This window comes from Palaemon carinicauda, chromosome 3 (assembly GCF_036898095.1).
Source record: "Palaemon carinicauda isolate YSFRI2023 chromosome 3, ASM3689809v2, whole genome shotgun sequence".
NCBI classification, from domain to species: domain Eukaryota; kingdom Metazoa; phylum Arthropoda; class Malacostraca; order Decapoda; family Palaemonidae; genus Palaemon; species Palaemon carinicauda.
This window is the reverse complement of record NC_090727.1, coordinates 92,940,141-92,958,392: the sequence shown is the minus strand read 5'-3', so window position 1 is coordinate 92,958,392 and position 18,252 is coordinate 92,940,141. Positions and strand designations below refer to the sequence as shown.

The following is an 18,252-nucleotide window of genomic DNA, read 5'->3' as shown; positions in this document are numbered from 1 at the left end:
AAAAATAGTTTTTCATGTTTATTACCAATAAACATTATTGCGTTGCTTGTGTTTTCTGGCAAGCGTTAAATGGTTGTTCTGTGCACGCCATCTGCGTGGGTCACTATCAAAGTACTGTATTATGACTGCCTATAATCTATTTACAGACACCAAATGTTTTTGCTCTGTCGTGGCTCGACTCACTCGCAAATAAACAGAATCTCATCACTCCTTTGTTTAACCCTTTTACCCCCAGGCTATTTGGAACTTTCCAACCCTTAACCCCCAGGCATTTTTTTATTTTTTTATTTTCAAGCACATTTTGCAATATTTATTTTTTAAATTGCTCTAACAGCCTTAATTTTCATCATAGAGAGGTCAGGTTGGTCTCATTCTTTTGGAAAATGCCTGAAGTTTCGCCTAAAGTTATCAAAAATATGCAAAAAAAAAAAATGTAAATAGCAGTTTTTTGCAAGGACGTACCAGTACGTCCATGGGGGTAAAGGGATGAGTTTTGTGAAACGTACCAGTACGTCCTTTGGGGGTAAAAGGGTTAAGCAAGAGGTACATGAATGTTCTACACACGCCAGCCGTGTAATCATTATCTAACGTATCATAATTCCATAACTCCTGTATTATTATTATCAAGCTGATCTAGGATGCCTTATTGTCCTACCCTATCAGTCGGAGTCTGGTGTTTCCGTTTGACGTTCAGTAACGGCACTGGAACGGCTAGCCGTTGGGGAAGCCCCAAGTTGCGCCATGCGTCTTATAGTTTCGGGTTTACGGACTTTTGCGTGACGGTGCTGGTAGTGTCAATCTGAACGTATACCCCCAGGCTTAACACACTTAGGACACTTGACTTCTCTTGGAAGAACAATGTGGTTACGTAAAAATGTCAATGTTTATGAATTATGTGAAATAAGGCTTGTAGTACTCAAATGTCAGCCATGACTGTAACGAGGATTTTCTTTATTTGAAAGAAACTGGTAAAGTTATTTTTCTATGAGGATTTTCGAACGAATTATTTAACATAGTTTAAACCTCTCATAAATGTCGGCCATGACTGAAATGAGTTTATTTGAAATGAACTGGTGAAGTGCATTTATAATGATGGAAATGGAAATGCTAAAAAACAGGTGATGAAATTATATCTGAATTTTGATTGGCCAATTCGAGGTGAGGCTTAGTCAAATTTTGAGTAATCATGTCATCTTAAAAATCTTGGTACCGAAAAACATCATCAAACAACTTAGAAAAATGACATACTGTATTTACTGTAATTTCATTATTTTTTCCCTGTTATGCATTTGCACATTATAAGGATGAGAGTCTTATTATAATGTTGAAGGGTTGTGTTATTTATAGGAACAAATCTTTCAAGTTGCACTATTCACCTTAACCACCCCACAAGTCCTTCTGCAGCCAGGTCTGTTAACCTCATTGAAAGCTTAATGGCCATTCTAGCTAAGCTTAAATCATACTCATATTAGGTTAGGAAAAATACAAATGATTAAAAGATTCTTTTATTTTTTATCTTAATTGGTTATTAAATTTTTTATAAATGTAATATCCTCTTGATTTCGTATGAAAATACTGTACCTTACTTTGTCAAATGATGAGTATCCACCCTGAATATTAACCCTTTTACCCCCAAAGGACGTACTGGTACGTTTCACAAAACTCATCCCTTTACCCCCATGGACGTACCGGTACGTCCTTGCAAAAAAATGCTATAAAAATTTTTTTTTTCATATTTTTGATAATTTTTTGAGAAAATTCAGGCATTTTCCAAGAGAATGAGACCAACCCGACCTCTCTATGACAAAAATTAAGGCTGTTAGAGCAATTTAAAGAAAATATACTGCAAAATGTGCTGGGGAAAAAATCACCCCTTGGGGGTTAAGGGTTGGTAATTTCCAAAGAGCCTGGGGGTAAAAGGGTTAATAGCCTAAGAGATTAATTTTTATTTATTGTAGGTATATATTGCCAGTTCAAAACTAATCGATATTTTTCTTCCGTAGATTAGCGAATGTATCTTTTGCCCTGCTGGTTGAATGTTGTCAGACAGTGGTTGGACATTTTGTGATTTTATACCGCTAGTGATTTGCATTTTTCCTAACAATAAAAACAGGAATGCATCAAGTTTGACTTGACGTCTCATCCACCGCAAGTCCTAGGTGAAGGTCAAAGTGGCTAATCCAAGTGCTGATGGGAAGATGGGCTTTCCTGCCACCCGCCAGTAAGTACCGACACCTTGTTATGAACTTTTAACAGCCTCAATCCGTCTAGGTTGAAATCATATTCCTATTACAAGACTCAAGATGGATAGTAATGTAAACCCATCGATTTACTGTGCCTTGGATTACAGACGCAATAGCCTTTTGGAGATCTATTTCTTCCGTGACCACTTGTCTATGTAACCTAGCCCTATCTTCTGATGATAAGTGATAAGTCGTTGATTTGAATCAACACTTGCTCCTCATATGGAGCGATTGTTAACCCTTTTACCCCAAGGCTATTTGGAAATTTCCAACCCTTAACCCCCAAGGGGTTATTTTTTTCCCAGCACATTTTGCAGTATATTTTTTTTTAAATTGCTCTAACAGCCTTAATTTTTGTCATAGAGAGGTCAGGTTGGTCTCATTCTCTTGGAAAATGCCTGAATTTTCTCAAAAAATTTTCAAAAATATGAAAAAAGAATTTTTTATAGCATTTTTTTGCAAGGACGTACCGGTACGTCCATAAGGGTAAAGGGATGGCTTTTGTGAACCGTACCAGTACGTACTTTGGGGGTTAAAGGGTTAAACATCCCCGAATCCTAAACCAACCAGTTTAGTTATAGGCATTTCCTCCCTCCTAAGAATAAGTCTATTAAGGGATGAAGATTTATATACATATAGAAACAAATTACTAATTCTAAAAGTAATTTATACTATTTCTAATTATATAAACCAGTCCTGTGCCTACCTCATGCAAACCACAAGTACTGTTTGAAGGTCCGAGTGGCTTCTCCGCTACCCAACAGTAACTACGGACACATAAATTTGAAGAAAAGGCTAGTGTTCTAGCTGCTCTAAAATCATACTCCTTTGACAATTTTTATTTTGAGATTTTTTACTTATAGACAGAAATACGAGACATTTTTGTTATATTGTTACATAATTAAAATCACTTGTTCCACAATTATGATTTTACACATACATTATCTGCAAAGGGTTAATCTAGGAAATTCGGTATGTATAGGTTGAAATAATTATTTTACAGATGAATAGGTTATTAAGAGATATCTTCCTCCCTCTTTAAATATCTTTTTTTTTCAAAGGCCTTTAGTTTCTTTGGGTAACTGGTCATTTTTTATTAAAGGGTCTTGTCCATTGCCTTGGTATGAATGCCTTTACCTCCTTTACTAATTGATTACATGGATATTAAAACAATTTTTATGCTTATTCATGCTCTTCTAGGCAAATGGTTTCAATTCGTATTTGAAGCGAGTGTTGTAGATAATACTGTAATTACATATGCAAGTTTACTATTTCTGGGCTGCGACCCGTGTCGCCCCGTGAAATGCTCCTTTAGCACCATTTCTAAGGTATATAACTGCTATATATTACCAGAGAAAAAATTGCATAGGGATGCCAGGTTGAACCCAGCTCGCTCACCTATAAAAGGTGTCGATATATAATACTGGGGCGTGATAAATCACAACCAGAGGCCTCGCACCATTTAGATATCTCCTGTCAAAATCCCCGAACAGCGAGGTGCCGTTCAACATCCCACTACTACTAACAATCCCACGCCAGTGTCGTCACTCCTTTTTAGCACGCAATTTGATAGCCGTTTTTTACCTTGTGTGTGTATTTCCCGGGTTTTTTTCTGGATTTACCTCAAGATGTTGGACTCCACTGTCCCTTCATCTAAGTTAAGTACCAGATCTATGAGTTTTGAGATTTTGGAGGGGGCCTTGCCCCTTTTTGTTTATATTATTCAGCTTTATTATTCACGACCTTTTGTAGGTCTCTCGTGGGCTCGGCTCCTCTCTCTCTCTCTCTCTCTCTCGTTCGTTCTTAACGATTTTCAATAAGTCCTCCATACTGATTGTTTCTCGTTATGAACCTTACGGATATCCACGGTTCACACACCGTTTTAATTTTTATTGCCTGGTTTTTATGATAACAGTTATTACATATACGTGTGCGTATTTTCGGATAACCATTGGTGTCATTTACCATGTCCTCAAATATTTGCTTCTTATAGCTAAAGGTTAATGATTATGACGACTTATGGTTACCTCTGCCAACGAAGTTGGAAGGAGGTTATGTTTTCACCCCTATTTGTGTGTGTGTTTGTGTACAGCTTCCTGGCCACAATTTTGTGTTTAGATTAATGAAACTTGCAGGGATTAACTCTTATGTAAAAAGGTGCAAATGATTAAAATTTGGAAGGTCAAGGTTATGGTCAAGTAGAATATCCAATTCACGTAGTCAGCCATAAGTTTGTACATTATTGTCACAGAGACTTCAAACTTGGTTCATATTTGAGTGTGTGAAAATCCACGCCAATTAGAACATAAGGCCAAAGGTCAAGTTTGAGAAACAAGCTGCAGCAGGGGAGGTCTGCGCTCTATTGAGTTCCCCTCTAGTTTTTAATGTAAGACGTTGAATGTTATATCTTTCTCCACTCTACATTTTTTTTTCTGAGCGTGTCCTGGAACCTTTTGAGTGCATGATTGATTTAACATATAGACATTACTTAAGGCTCTGTAATGTCTTCCACCCATAGCTGCACTTACTTTTTAACTTACTTTGCCTCTTCTCCTCTTTCTTTCTTTCATCTTCCTGATCATCCTATCAACTGACTGGCTGGCTACCTTTCTCCATTCTAGAAACCAGGAAATATATGTACTGTACAGATAGTTTCAGTCGAGTAATCCAGAAGTCCTATGCTTTCCCTCCATTCAGATGGTGAGACAAAATAAGACAATATTCCATCATGCAATGGCTTTTAAAGTTCTCTTATTCTTCGAAAATCTTTCGTAAAGATGTTTACATTGACCAGTCTTTTGAGTGTCGTATTTGTATAATAGTGGGTAGGTAGGTTGGTTGGCCAAGGCACCAGCCACCCATTGAGGTACAGTACTACGTACTGCTAAAGAGCGATTGAGTCCTTTGACTGGCCAGATAGTACAGTAATAACATTGGAACCCCATCTGGTTATTACTCATTTTCCTTTGCCTACACATACTGTACACTAACAGTCTGGCCCTTTTTCCTTTACCACCTGACAACACTAAGGTAACTGAAAAATTCTTCACTCAATGGGTTAACTACACTGTAATTGTTCAGTGCTAGTTTCCATATAGTAAGTGTAAAATAGAGACTTTAGCTACGGTAAGAAGCTTTTCTAGGACGACACTCCAAAATCGAACCGTTGTTCTTTAGACTGGGTAGTGCTAAAGCCTCTGTACCATGGTCTTGCTCTGTCTTGGATTAGATTTCTCTTGCGTTAGGGTACACTCAGGTACACTTCTATCTGTTTCATTATTTCCTTTCCTCACTGGGCTTTTTTCCCTTTTGGAGCCTGTTGGCTTATATGATCCTGTTTTCCCAACTTGTGTTGTAGGTTAGGTAGTAATAATAATAATTGTTAAAAAGTTTTCCTTGATATTGGGACAATATACTGAATACCTATTTTATCAAATGTTATCATTGTTGAATTACTCAGCAGGTATAACAATAATTTAACCAGTTTGTTCTCGCCTGGAAATTCCACCAAGATGGGCAAAGAAGAAAGGGTATAATTTTTTACTTCAATTGTTCTTTTAAAGCAATGGATTGTATAAATCTTACGTCAATTACTCTTTACTGTCAACTAGTATTTAATTTCAATTATAATAGTAGTTCCTGTGCATATACAGTACAAGCCTTTAGCCCTTTAAAATAAGGAAAGGTCTAAGGATGCGGACACACTGAGTAGCCCCGCCTGTCTGCCAGTTGGAAGCCTTTCACTATTGGGTTTGGCCGCAATGAGTATAGACTTACTGTTGCTCCATAACCAAGGCCTTCATCTTTTTCATTTTCTTTACAGGAAGTAAATGCTGGCAGTTGGTGTCTGTGATGAATGAAAAGGGTGGATGCTACAACCAGTTTATGGCAAAACTGGCTGTTGATACACACACTGTGGCTTTAGGCGTATGTTTTGAAAGGGAAAATGAGAGCCAAGTCTTATGCAGTGTCTGTTTTGGCAACGCCTAAGAACATAACGATGAAGTCTTTTACCTCTTTGTTTCCCTCGAGTTTGACTGCTTTTGTGTATATGCCCCGGGCTCCGTCCATGGGAGTATCCTGCGATCTCCATTGGCGTGTTTTTACGGTTCTGGTGGTGTGTGGGGTTCCCCCCATTGATTGCCGTACCCTATAGAAGGGTAAGAAACACGTATGTTGCTGTGCGGCCGGCTAACAATGAGGCTTGGGCCTCCTAGGGTGTGTCAGGTAGTTTAAGGGAGCTGGTAGCTCACCCACTGTGTTCCCAGTACCAGTGTCTCCTGTGATAGAGGGCATAGGTGAGGTGACCCCAGTGATTATTCTCCATTATCTGTTCTGTGAGGGTTCTGCGTTGCTTAACCCTTTCGTCCCCAAAGAACGTACCGGTACTTCTTGCAAAACACTGTTATTTACATGTTTTTGATAACATTATGATTAACTTCAGGCATTTTCAAAAAGAATGAGACCAACCTTACCTCTCTATGACAAAAATTAAGGCTGTTAGAGCAATTTAAAAAAAATATATAGCAAAATGTGCTTGAAATTTAACCTTACCTTGGGGTTAAAAGGGTTAAGCACTGGTAGAGCCAAGAAGGAGCTGTGAAGGAACACGATCTCTCATGGCTTCTTGATATTATCTGTAAAGCGTACACCTCGATTTCTGAGTGTTGAGGTACCAGCTAAGACCATGAAGTCATGGGCCCCACCTTGCCTTTAAAGAGGAATCTCCCAGTCAGCCAGGTGTTGAAAACTGGGGTATGCAAATGCTAAACAACCTTCACGGTCTTTTGCCAACAGGTGTATACCCACAAATACGTCACTTTTGTGCTTGGCTACTCATGTAGTTGCATAGCCAGCCCATCTCTCACACGGGACTGGAAGCATATTATCTATGGTAATGCATGGATGGAAGTCTGGAATGAAAGGTAAAATGAATGGCTCTTCTCCGTGTTTTCTTTACCTTCTCTTGGGGGACAAAGTGATCAAATTATCACTTGATAAAGCTGACTTGATGCCTGTAAGTTTACACTTCTGAGCCCCATTTTTTAGATTCTAGAGATCCTCTTTAGGCAAGGGGGAAGATAGTGGAATATACACCAACCCAATTATCATACAGCAAGTATACAGTACTGTATTATTCCGGACCCTCCATAGGGGAAAGGTATCCCTCCTTTGACTACCTACCAATCTTGTACGGTATATTCATCCATATGATGTAGACTGACATTTCCAGGGAAGATAAAGGAACAACTAGTTTGGTCTTACGGTGAATTTCAACAAACCAATCCTTTTATCTCCTTATTTTAAAGATTGCTAAAGAAATTTCCTCAGGTTCATATAGCTAGGAAAAATACATACTACTTTTAAAAACTTTATATAAATTTCTTTTTTACTCTTATTTCAATAGAATCTAATATTCTATGCAGTGGATAATAGGATAATATGTGGATATTTAGTTGTAATTTGAAATAAATTTTTGGGGATACCAAAGTACACCATTTATTTTTTCTAATTTACTTTTTTATCCCTTTAAAGTAACGATTAGTTTTTTTAAGAAAATAAAGGACTATGGAGACCTTAGATTACTTTTTCTTAGCTTTGCATAATGGAAGAAATCAGTTCATGATTTTGATTTACTTTAGAAAATAGGCTCTCTAACTGGTTTTGTACATGTTAAATGAATTTTGACTTGAATGATGTATGCTAATCTGTTAAATCTTGCCCTACAGAGGTGTTGAAGAAAACAGAGCTGAATTTATTACGCTTATGCTTTATAGATGATAAACAGAGGATAAAAAGAAAGGACTATGCTTTTACTTGGTCGCAAATCACCAACATTGATTTGTTACAAAAGCTGTTTTTGGTGAGTACAGTACAGTATACTTGGTTTTGTTTTAGTTTGTTTTGCCTGTTATACTTGGTTTTGTTTTAGTTTGTTTTGCCTGAAATAAAAAACTCCTTATTTTAGTTTTGTATTTTAAACAGGTTGGTTTTCTGTTTTAATCAGGGTTGTTTCCTAACCTTGGAGTTTTAGTTTTCTGTTGAGTTTTAGTTTTCTGTTTTAAACAGGGTTGTTTCCGAACCTTGGAGTTTTAATTTTCTGTTTTAAACAGGGTTGTTTCCTAACCTTGGAGTTTTAGTTTTCTGTTGAGTTTTAGTTTTCTGTTTTAAACTGGGTTGTTTCCTAACCTTGGAGTTTTAATTTTCTGTTTTAAACAGGGTTGTTTCCTAACCTTGGAGTTTTAGTTTTCTGTTGAGTTTTAGTTTTCTGTTTTAAACAGGGTTGTTTCCTAACCTTGGAGTTTTAGTTTTCTGTTGAGTTTTAGTTTTCTGTTTTAAACTGGGTTGTTTCCTAACCTTGGAGTTTTAGTTTTCTGTTTTAAACTGGGTTGTTTCCTAACCTTGGAGTTTTAGTTTTCTGTTGAGTTTTAGTTTTCTGTTTTAAACAGGGTTGTTTCCGAACCTTGAATTTGTGTTTTAGTGTTCTGTTTTAAAGAGAAGTTGGTTTTCCTAACCTTGAATTTGTTTTAGTACCTTGTTTTAGTTGTTTTCTGTTGTTGGTTTTCCTAACCTTTTTGTTTTTAGTTGTTTTGTTTTATTTTTTTAGATTGTTTTACCATGGTTTAGTTTTCTGTTTTATAAACGAGTTTGTTTTTTTACCATGGTTTAGTTTTCTGTTTTATAAACGAGTTTGTTTTTTTACCATGGTTTAGTTTTCAGTTTTATAAACGAGTTTGTTTTTTTACAATGGTTTAGTTTTCTGTTTTATAAACGGGTTTGTTTAACCTTGGAGTTTTAAAAACATGTTTTAGTTTTCTGTTTTAAACAGAGAAGTTTCCTAACCTTGGAGTTTCAGTTTTATGTTTTAAACAGGTTTGTTTCCTAACCTTGGGAGTTTTCTGTTTTAAACAGAGAACTTTGTTACCTTGAACATGTTTTAGTTGTTTTCTGTCAGTTTTACCTTGTTTGAGTTTTCTGTTTTTTTAACTAATGTTTTCTTAACCCTGAACTTTTTTTAATTGTTGTATTGTTTTACCTTGAATAGTTTTTTAGCATTAGTTTTTAAACAAGTTTTAGTTGTTTTCTGTCCATTTTACCTTTTTTTGTTTTATTGTTTTACCTTGAATATTTAGTATTCCAGTTTTACAGGTTTTGTTTTGGTCGATTTCTATTCTACCTTTCTTTGTTCTGGTTTTCCCAGATTTACTGCTTTTTAAGAAAGTGAATTTTTTTGGTTTTCCATTATTACTAGTTTTGTCTTGTTTTTTTTTTTTTATTTTGGTATTCCAGGTTTTGTTTTAGTTAATTTCTGTGTACAAAGTTTTTTGGTATTCTTGTTTTCTGTTTTACCTTGAAAAGTTGTGGTTTTTCCAGCTATTTGGTCCTTGACATCAAAGCTTGTAATTTGGTTTAACGGTTTTATTCTGGCATTTTTATTTTTTTATCAGTTTCGTTATTGCTTTTGTTTGAAAATTAAACGCCTTTTTGACTTTAATGGTTTTATTCTGGCTTTTTAATTTTTTTATCAGTATCGTATTTTGCTTTTGTTTGAAAATTAAACGCCCTTTTTGACTAGTAATTATTCACAAGAAATTTTTCATGTTTGATATTTTTCATCATACTAATATATTTTTGTTCAGTCATAAAAATGATTATCAAACTATATTTTTGTTCAGTCATAAAAATGATTATCAAACTATATTCAGCTGCTTCAAAGATATGACTTTTTACAGATGTATTGCAAGACCCTCGGTTATCAGGACAAATTGTTAGTTAGTAACTTTAAAGATATGACTTTTTACAGACTTTTGCGAGAACCTTGGTTATCAGGACAAATTGTTGGTTGGTAACTTCAAAGATATGACTTTTTACAGATGTTTTGCAAGAACCTCGGTTATCAGGACAAATTGTTAGTAACTTTAATTGATTTTTGGGTAATGTTAAAGGGATTATTATTACAATTTCAGAAATGTTTAACTACAGAAGCAATGGTTTATAAATATTATATAAATTACCATTACAATACAAATGATATGTTATGATGGTACATATCATGATGTAACTGAAGCCTTATTATTATTATTACTATCCAAGCTACAACCCTAATTGGAAAAGGAAGATGCGATAAGCCCAGGGGCTCCAATAGGGAAAAATAACCCAGTGAGGAAAGGAAATAAGGAAACAAATAAATGAAGAGAGCAAATTAACAATAAATCATTCTAAAGAAAGTAATGTCAAAAGAGACGTGTCATATATATAAACTATTAAAAACGTCAAAAACTTTTGAAGTTCTACTGATTCAACTATCCGATTAGGAAGATCATTCCACAACTTGGTAACAGTTGGAATAAAACTAGAAAGTTATTTTTGGGGTTTTCTTCAATGTCGTTTCTTCTCTTCCAGGTGGTTCCTGTTTATGAACTTCACGGCTTTCCAGGTGGTTCCTGTTTATGAACTTCACGGCTTTCCAGGTGGTTCCTGTTTATGAACTTCACGGCTTTCCAGGTGGTTCCTGTTTATGAACTTCACGGCTTTCCAGGTGGTTCCTGTTTATGAACTTCACGGCTTTCCAGGTGGTTCCTGTTTATGAACTTCACGGCTTTCCAGGTGGTTCCTGTTTATGAACTTCACGGCTTTCCAGGTGGTTCCTGTTGATGAACTTCACGGCTTTCCAGGTGGTTCCTGTTGATGAACTTCACGGCTTTCCAGGTGGTTCCTGTTGATGAACTTCACGGCTTTCCAGGTGGTTCCTGTTGATGAACTTCACTGCTTTGCCAGGTGCCTTGTAGTGGAATGAAGTCTTCTGCCGTTTTTTTTTCTTCCCGAAGAAGTCTTCCTGTTAAAGGTGGTAAGTTATATATTAATTGACTCATACAAAAAGCCTGGATGTAAGTTAATAAAGAAAATTAAAATAATCTTTTTCTTAACCATAAAAAACCAGAAGAAAATTAAAATAATCTGTTTTTCTTAGCCATAAAAAACCAGAGTTCTTTAAACTAAAATGGTATTTAAAAACCAGAGTTCTTTAAAACTAAAATGGTATTTTTTATTCAATATGAAGACTAAAGTACTGATAATTCATTTCAAGAGTCACTCGTCTAACTCTAGTTCAAGATACCAGTTGTGGATGACAATGGAAGGGGTAAGCATCCATGTGTGTTAAAAGGGCAAACACAAGAGATGCTTCTCTCTGTTCATCATATAACCCAGTCCCACTACACTGCCACAATGGTTTAGCAGCAGAAGTAGACAAGACACTTGAACCTTCTACTTGTTCTTGAAAGTTGTTCAGTCCAAAGGGTGACGCTCCAACTGGGAAGAGATCTCACACTCCATTGATAGTACAAACAGGTGTTAAGTTCCCCGGGAAAGTATAGAGTCCCTAGTGCCTTTCCAGGAACAGAAAGACACACAAGGAAATCATCCTTCGGCTTCACACACTGCAGCAGTCAAACTTCAGACGGTGCACATCAACGTCCAAGGATTGCCAACCTCCTTGGGATTATGTTGCTGACGTCACACCGCCACATGATGATTATTACTAGCTAAGTTATAACCCTAGTTGGAAAAGAAAGATATTATAAGCCTAAGAGCTACAACAGGGACAAATATCCCAACAAGGAAAGAAATTAAGGAAATAAACTATGAAAAATAATGAACAATTAAAATATTTTGAAAATGGTAACAACACCAAGACAGATATTACATATATAAACTATAAAAAGACTTATGTCAGCCTGTTCAACATGAGCGAGGGAATAGACAGAAAATATGAATGCTTTATGCGGGTGAAAAAATTTAGTTATTAGAAGGTTGCACAGGAAATTATCACACATCCTACACTTATCAATAAACCACTGAACATTAATCCTTCCTTCTAAATACTATGTCCTTAGCAGAAAAGATTTAAAAGCCATTTCCAGCTTCACAAACTAGGAATTAATATAACATTTGATTAATAGCATTACTAGGAATTACCTAAACAAAATAGACTTAAGATTAGTAGCATGATGTTTGCAAAAGATTAGAGACTTGTAATTCAAAGAGACTACTAATTCATCTTTATTTGGAGCAATTACAGTGTATTATCAAAACAGGGAATGAACTCTACTTAAAGCAGACCCAAATAAATTTGTGATGTGTGAACCAAATAGCGAGAGGATTTCATATAGAGAAATGCTATACTGTACCGAAGATTTATCAATGATTGTAATATCTGAAGTGATTTGTATTTTACCTAAATATACAAAACCAAGTCCTTTAATAAGCGTATACTTTCAGCAAAGCTTGATCGTGGTTGTTAAAATCTATAACGAAGTGTTACTGGCTGGTGACAATGAAGCCCTGACTCCTAATTAGCCACTAGATTACATCCATGGCCTGGTATGCGGTCAAGGGAAGAACCTATATCTGTGAGGGGGATATGCTGTCTACATGTAGGGTCATACGAGAACATGGGTGCATACACATCTATTCACCCCCTCGTTAGGAAAGATGGGAGAGGAGCTTCTAAACAAACTTACTACTTAGAAAAGATGCTTGATCATGTGGACCTCAACCTACATTCATTGTCCGGTCCAGCATATAACATAGTGATTACTGCATCCCAAGGAAGGGGAAGAGAAACAAGTTAAGGCCACTTGACATTACCTCTCATTCTGGAGTAACATCACGACTTATGCAAGGTGAGATGCCTCTTGTCCCGTGGGCAAGCTTGATTTACTGACCTGACCTGCTGAGCCCCTATTATTATTACTATCATCATTACTAGCCAAGCTATAACACTGGTTTGAAATGCAGAATGCGCACTCTCACAAGAAGGTAAACGAAGAGGTGAGGGTACACTTCTGCAGGAGGGACCTGCTGTAGAAGGGCACAGTTCAGTAGGAGAATAAACTAGGCTATGAGTAAACATGCGAGTGCTCTCTCGTGTAGGAGCATGAGAACACACAGGAGAGAACTCATGGGCACTTGAGCAAGCAAAGGTAGACACACACCTAGGGCTCTAGTGGGCATGTGAATAGCCGAGACTGAAGGAGTGTGAGTGAAAACAAAACAGGTGCAGGAGCATGAGCACAAACACAAGTAATGGAAGGTTACACATGCATAAATTAGCATGTTAGTTGGTACACATGAGCATGTAAGGAAGTGCTTGTCATAAGTAAAAGGAGGACTCTCAAGTGTCCTCTGCATTGTCCCGTCTTATTTTTCGTCTTTGGTGAAGCAAGTCCATGGGGCAGTACTGTCTCTCCCATGAGGAGAGATACGGTAGCGTAACATACGCAACTCCTATTGATCAGTCTTCTAGGCCTTGGTCCAAAAAGAAGGGTGGAACACTTCATTATGACTGGAAGTGAGTGAAGAGAAGAAGTTGTCTGGCATCTGGCTGATGCCAAAGACACACTGAGGAAAGAGATCCTCGGTACTCTATGAAGAGGCAGCACTATCAGGAGATAAGTCTCTAAATTCTAGAACCACCTGTATACAAGAAAATTCTGACAATAAGGGCAGTGACCCTCCCCTTCAACTCGGCAGCAGTAGCTACTCCTATCATGCATAAGGAAATAAACAGTAACAGTAATGCTGTCAAACAGGAACAAGAAACCATATAAGCAAGATACACAGACAACTGTCAGTTAGCTACAAATGTCTGGAAAACAGAAAAACCTTTCATCTTCATTAATATCCTTTGCACAGAACAAACTTCCAACAATTATCTAAAGGAATAAGATTAAAAATGCCAGTCGACAGTGCTGGGAGTATAGTACGTCTAATTTCCGGCGGCTGAAAAAGTGGCCATTCAGTATTACACCAGGGGAGTGAGGCTTCCTTGCCACCTACCAGTAACTACTGACACCACCTTATAAATTTTAACATCTGGGTTCTAGCAATGCTGAATACATAATCCTATTAATAAAAAAATTATCCATTCTTGCATATAATAGACAGTCTGGGAAGTTTGTAGACAATCTTTGTTTTTATCTAACTTGTTAAAGGATGAAGATTTGTATACAGTCCATGTAAAAACAAATATTGTGTTGCAATGTATTGTGGGAGTCATTTGGCAATGCAATTAAATTTTATATTGGAGTGCCAAGGTTGCTAGGTTTAAAAATGCACGTATGTATCGTGAGATCGATGAATATAGAATTTCGCTCAAATTCATTGGATTGAGTTTATTAAGAAGCTATATACTGTATTGGATTGAGTTGATTAACCCTTTTACCCCCCAAAAGATGTACTGGTACGTTTCACAAAACCCATCCCTTTACCCCCATGGACGTACCGGTACGTCCTTGCAAAAAAATGCTATAAAAAAATTTTTTTTTCATATTTTTGACAATTCTTTGAGAAAATTCAGGCATTTTCCAAGAGAATGAGACCAACCTGACCTCTCTATGACAAAAATTAAGGCTGTTAGAGCAATTTGAAAAAAATATACTGCAAAATGTGCTGGGAAAAAAATAACCCCTTGGGGGTTAAGGGTTGGAAATTTCCAAAGAGCCTGGGGGTGAAAGGGTTAAGAAGCTATATACTGTACTGTCACATTTGAAAAGTGAGGGAAATGTGTTTTACAAAATTTTTAGTAAGTTTGAAGTGAATGCAACACTGTATGCATGTCATTGTGCAATTATGTAAAAAGGTAAAGTAGAAAATAAGTAAGCATCGGCTGATTTTCGTCCAAGAACCACAGATTTCTCTTCATATTTGCTGTGACAGAGCAAGCTAGCAAGCTAAGCATCAATTATTTATAAGTGTAAAGGAAATCGAGCATTATGGAAGAAGAAACTAATGCTTTGAGGGAAGAACTGAGGAGGAGAGTAGTTGAGAATGAAAGGTTGAGGAAGACAAGTGAATAACTGAGGATGATAGGGAAAGAGAAGAAACAGTGAAAGGTTACCTGTAAATACCTGAGATAATGGAAGCAAGAACATCTGAAATGAAGAAATTAGAGGGAAAGGAGATGCAGAAAAGAAGAGACTCTCCTTACACCAGCACGCAGGAAGTTGAACGAGGGTACTAAGAAAAGCAGATGTCAAGAAATGCAAAGTTTTAACCCTTTTACCCCCAGGCTCTTTGGAAATTTCCAACCCTTAACCCCCAAAGGGGTTATTTTTTCCCCAGCACATTTTGCAGTATATTTTTTTTTAAATTGCTCTAACAGCCTTAATTTTTGTCGTAGAGAGGTCAGGTTGGTCTCATTCTCTTGAAAAATGCCTGAAATTTCTTAAAAAATTATCAAAAATATGAAAAAACAAATTTTTATAGCATTTTTTTGCAAGGACGTACCGGTACGTCCATGGGGGTAAAGGGATGAGTTTTGTGAAACGTACCAGTACGTCCTTTGGGGGTAAAAGGGTTAATAAAATTACATAAAAGCAAAGTAAAAAACCCAGCCACTGAGGGGGACAAGCCAGCATCAACTTGGTGCCGGCCCCAAGCCCGGGTAAATGGGGAAGGTTGGCGGAAGGGAAAAGCATCCAGCCATGAAAAATTAGCCAAAACCAATATGGCCAGTGGCGATTGTGAGATTAACCGGTGATGAAGTGTGGGACAGGTAGATGGAGAACACTGGCCAGAAACATCGACCCCACATAAAAGTGGGAAAAGATGTAGACAAAGAAGAAGAAAAGTAAAGTCAAAGTATTCACCAACAAATAAGAGATCAAATGGGTAAGGATAAGAAAGCAAATCAAAGAAAATTTAGGAAAAGTCTTTAAGATATCGTTATTACATAAAGTCCCTGATAGTACAGTGGTTTGAAGAGAAATTATTGGTAGTTTTGACAAAAATAATTAGGAATGTACAAATTTGCCAGTTTTTCGGAAGGGAAATTGGCTTACTTTTTTACAACAATTATGCGTGCGGGTGAACAGTTATGAATCTGTGAGAGGTCGAGTGATCAGGCGAGTATGAAAAGAGCTGCCATTAAGACAAAAAATGAACTTATAGCAGATAGAATTGCAGAAAATACGACAAGACATGCATGCATAGACTGGAAACTTTATGAAAGTAGTACAATAGTACCGTTTGCAGTCAAGGATAGAAATGAACGTATGGCATTTGTACTGAATTTCTTTTCCACTGTCCACGTCAGTGTCCGAAAGTATCAATTTGTAAAGCATAAAATGAGATGTGTAAATGGAAAATTGTAATGGGATGGTGTGCTGGAAACAGTCTATCATGTAACCCAGTGAATGTCATAATAATCTATCCGAAAGTATCAATTTGTAAAGCATAAAATGAGATGTGTAAATGAAAAATTGTAATGGGATGGTGTGTTGGAAACAGTAGATCATGTAACCCAGTGAATGTCATAGTAATCTTTCTTGATATATACTACGGGAATGAGAGCGTGAGCGAATGCAAAAATAGAACTGTGTACGCCTGGCATCTCACATATAAGAAATAAAAGATTCATAAGATATATAAAAGAGAAAAGTCAGATTAAAAGGCGATTTAGATGTAATAGCTTTGGTCATTAGAAGAATAATAATTTAGGGTCACTAGATACTAAAGAAAATGCATCATGTGATTGAATGTTCTAAAAGTGTAATAAGCTATGCCATACAGCAAGAGTGGGTTCCACAGAGTGAAGGGAAATGCAAATTGTGGTCAGAAAAGGATATTGTCCCAGGAAGCATAAGGCTCCAAGAAGTAAATGTACAAACTGAACATGGTTGGTCTGGTAGTGAATGTTTAGGAGAATGGTGAATATTTATCAAATCGAGAATCAATAAAGTAAAGGGAGCTGTAGTCCGTTCCAGCAGTGCTATATTACATATCCTTGTAGAAGGTCAGTAACTTGTCTCTCTGTGGAGGATACTACAGTACATCCTATCAATTAAAGGCAACAGGTCATTTGTAATTGTACAATTATAATTAATATTTACCACCATCATGGATAGAAAGTCAACAGAATGAGTTTGAAGGATTGAAAATTTGGAGAGATATAAATGTTGATGGTGAAATTCTATCAATATGAAAAGGAAAATGAGATGTAATGATGCTGTGGAAATTAACCCTTTTACCCCCAAGCTATTTGGAACTTTCCAACCCTTAACCCTCAGGCGTTTTTTTTTTCAAACACATTTTGCAATATATTTTTTTCAAATTGCTCTAACAGCCTTAGTTTTTGTCATAGAGAGGTCAGGTTGATCTCATTCTTTTGGAAAATGCCTTTAGTTTCTCATAAAATTATCAAAAATATGCAAAAAAAATGTAAATAGCAGTTTTTTGCAAGGACGTACCAGTACGTCCATGGGGGTAACGGGATGAGTTTTGTGAAACGTACCAGTACGTCCTTTGGGGGCAAAAGGGTTAAAAGAACCTCATAAGCTTGAATATGATCAAGTGTGAGGAATGGAAGTAGTGTGTGCATGGGAAAGAAAGAAAGGATAAACTACTATCTCAGGATATAAGTATTATACATCTGCCGAAGAATAATCTCGGTGAATGTCAGGGCAAAGTTTCTGGATGGATACTAAGCAAATGAATGAGCAAACGGATAGATGAAGTGTATACCAAGAATTTGAGAAAAAGACTAACGAAGAAGTTCTACAAAAGATCAATATCGAAAAAAGATTACTTGACAATTTGGATGAAAGAAAACTAACTTTTATTGGACACCAGGTTCGGAAACACAATACTCTGGAAAGAACGCTACTAATTGGATCAGTCTATGGTACAAGACCGAGAGGAAGGCCTAAAACTAGATTGAGTGACAATATCAAGGAGATGTGCGGGCTAACGATGGTGGAGTTGGAAAGGAAGGCTCAAGACCGGAATGAATGGAGAAGTTTTGTGCATCGAACACCCCGTACTTGATGATGATATCAAGAATGCTAGAAAGAAGAGATATGTCATGAACAAATGTAACTGAATAAGTGACAAAAACTGTAATGTCAGAAAGAACAAAATTCATTGATTGAATGTGAAGCATACTAGAGTGGCAGGACCTAGTGATGCGAGACTACAAAAGAAGTTTTGACGAAGGAGAAACTTAATT

At 36.7% G+C, this 18,252-nt stretch overlaps 1 long non-coding RNA gene across 2 annotated transcripts in view; it reads left to right on the top strand.

Moving 5' to 3' along the window:
- LOC137638375 (uncharacterized) overlaps positions 1 to 12,976 on the top strand; it is a 42,525-nt gene extending 29,549 nt beyond the window's left edge. Inside the window, exons 3-5 of one of the 2 annotated variants that reach the window (XR_011044124.1) lie at positions 2,004 to 2,221; positions 7,973 to 8,106; positions 10,987 to 12,976. This is a non-coding gene — a long non-coding RNA (uncharacterized lncRNA). Of the gene's footprint in view, positions 1 to 2,003; positions 2,222 to 7,972; positions 8,107 to 10,646; positions 10,784 to 10,986 lie in introns of those variants that run through there. The other variant, XR_011044123.1, reaches the window with a different exon arrangement.
- The last annotated feature ends 5,276 nt before the right edge of the window (positions 12,977 to 18,252 follow it).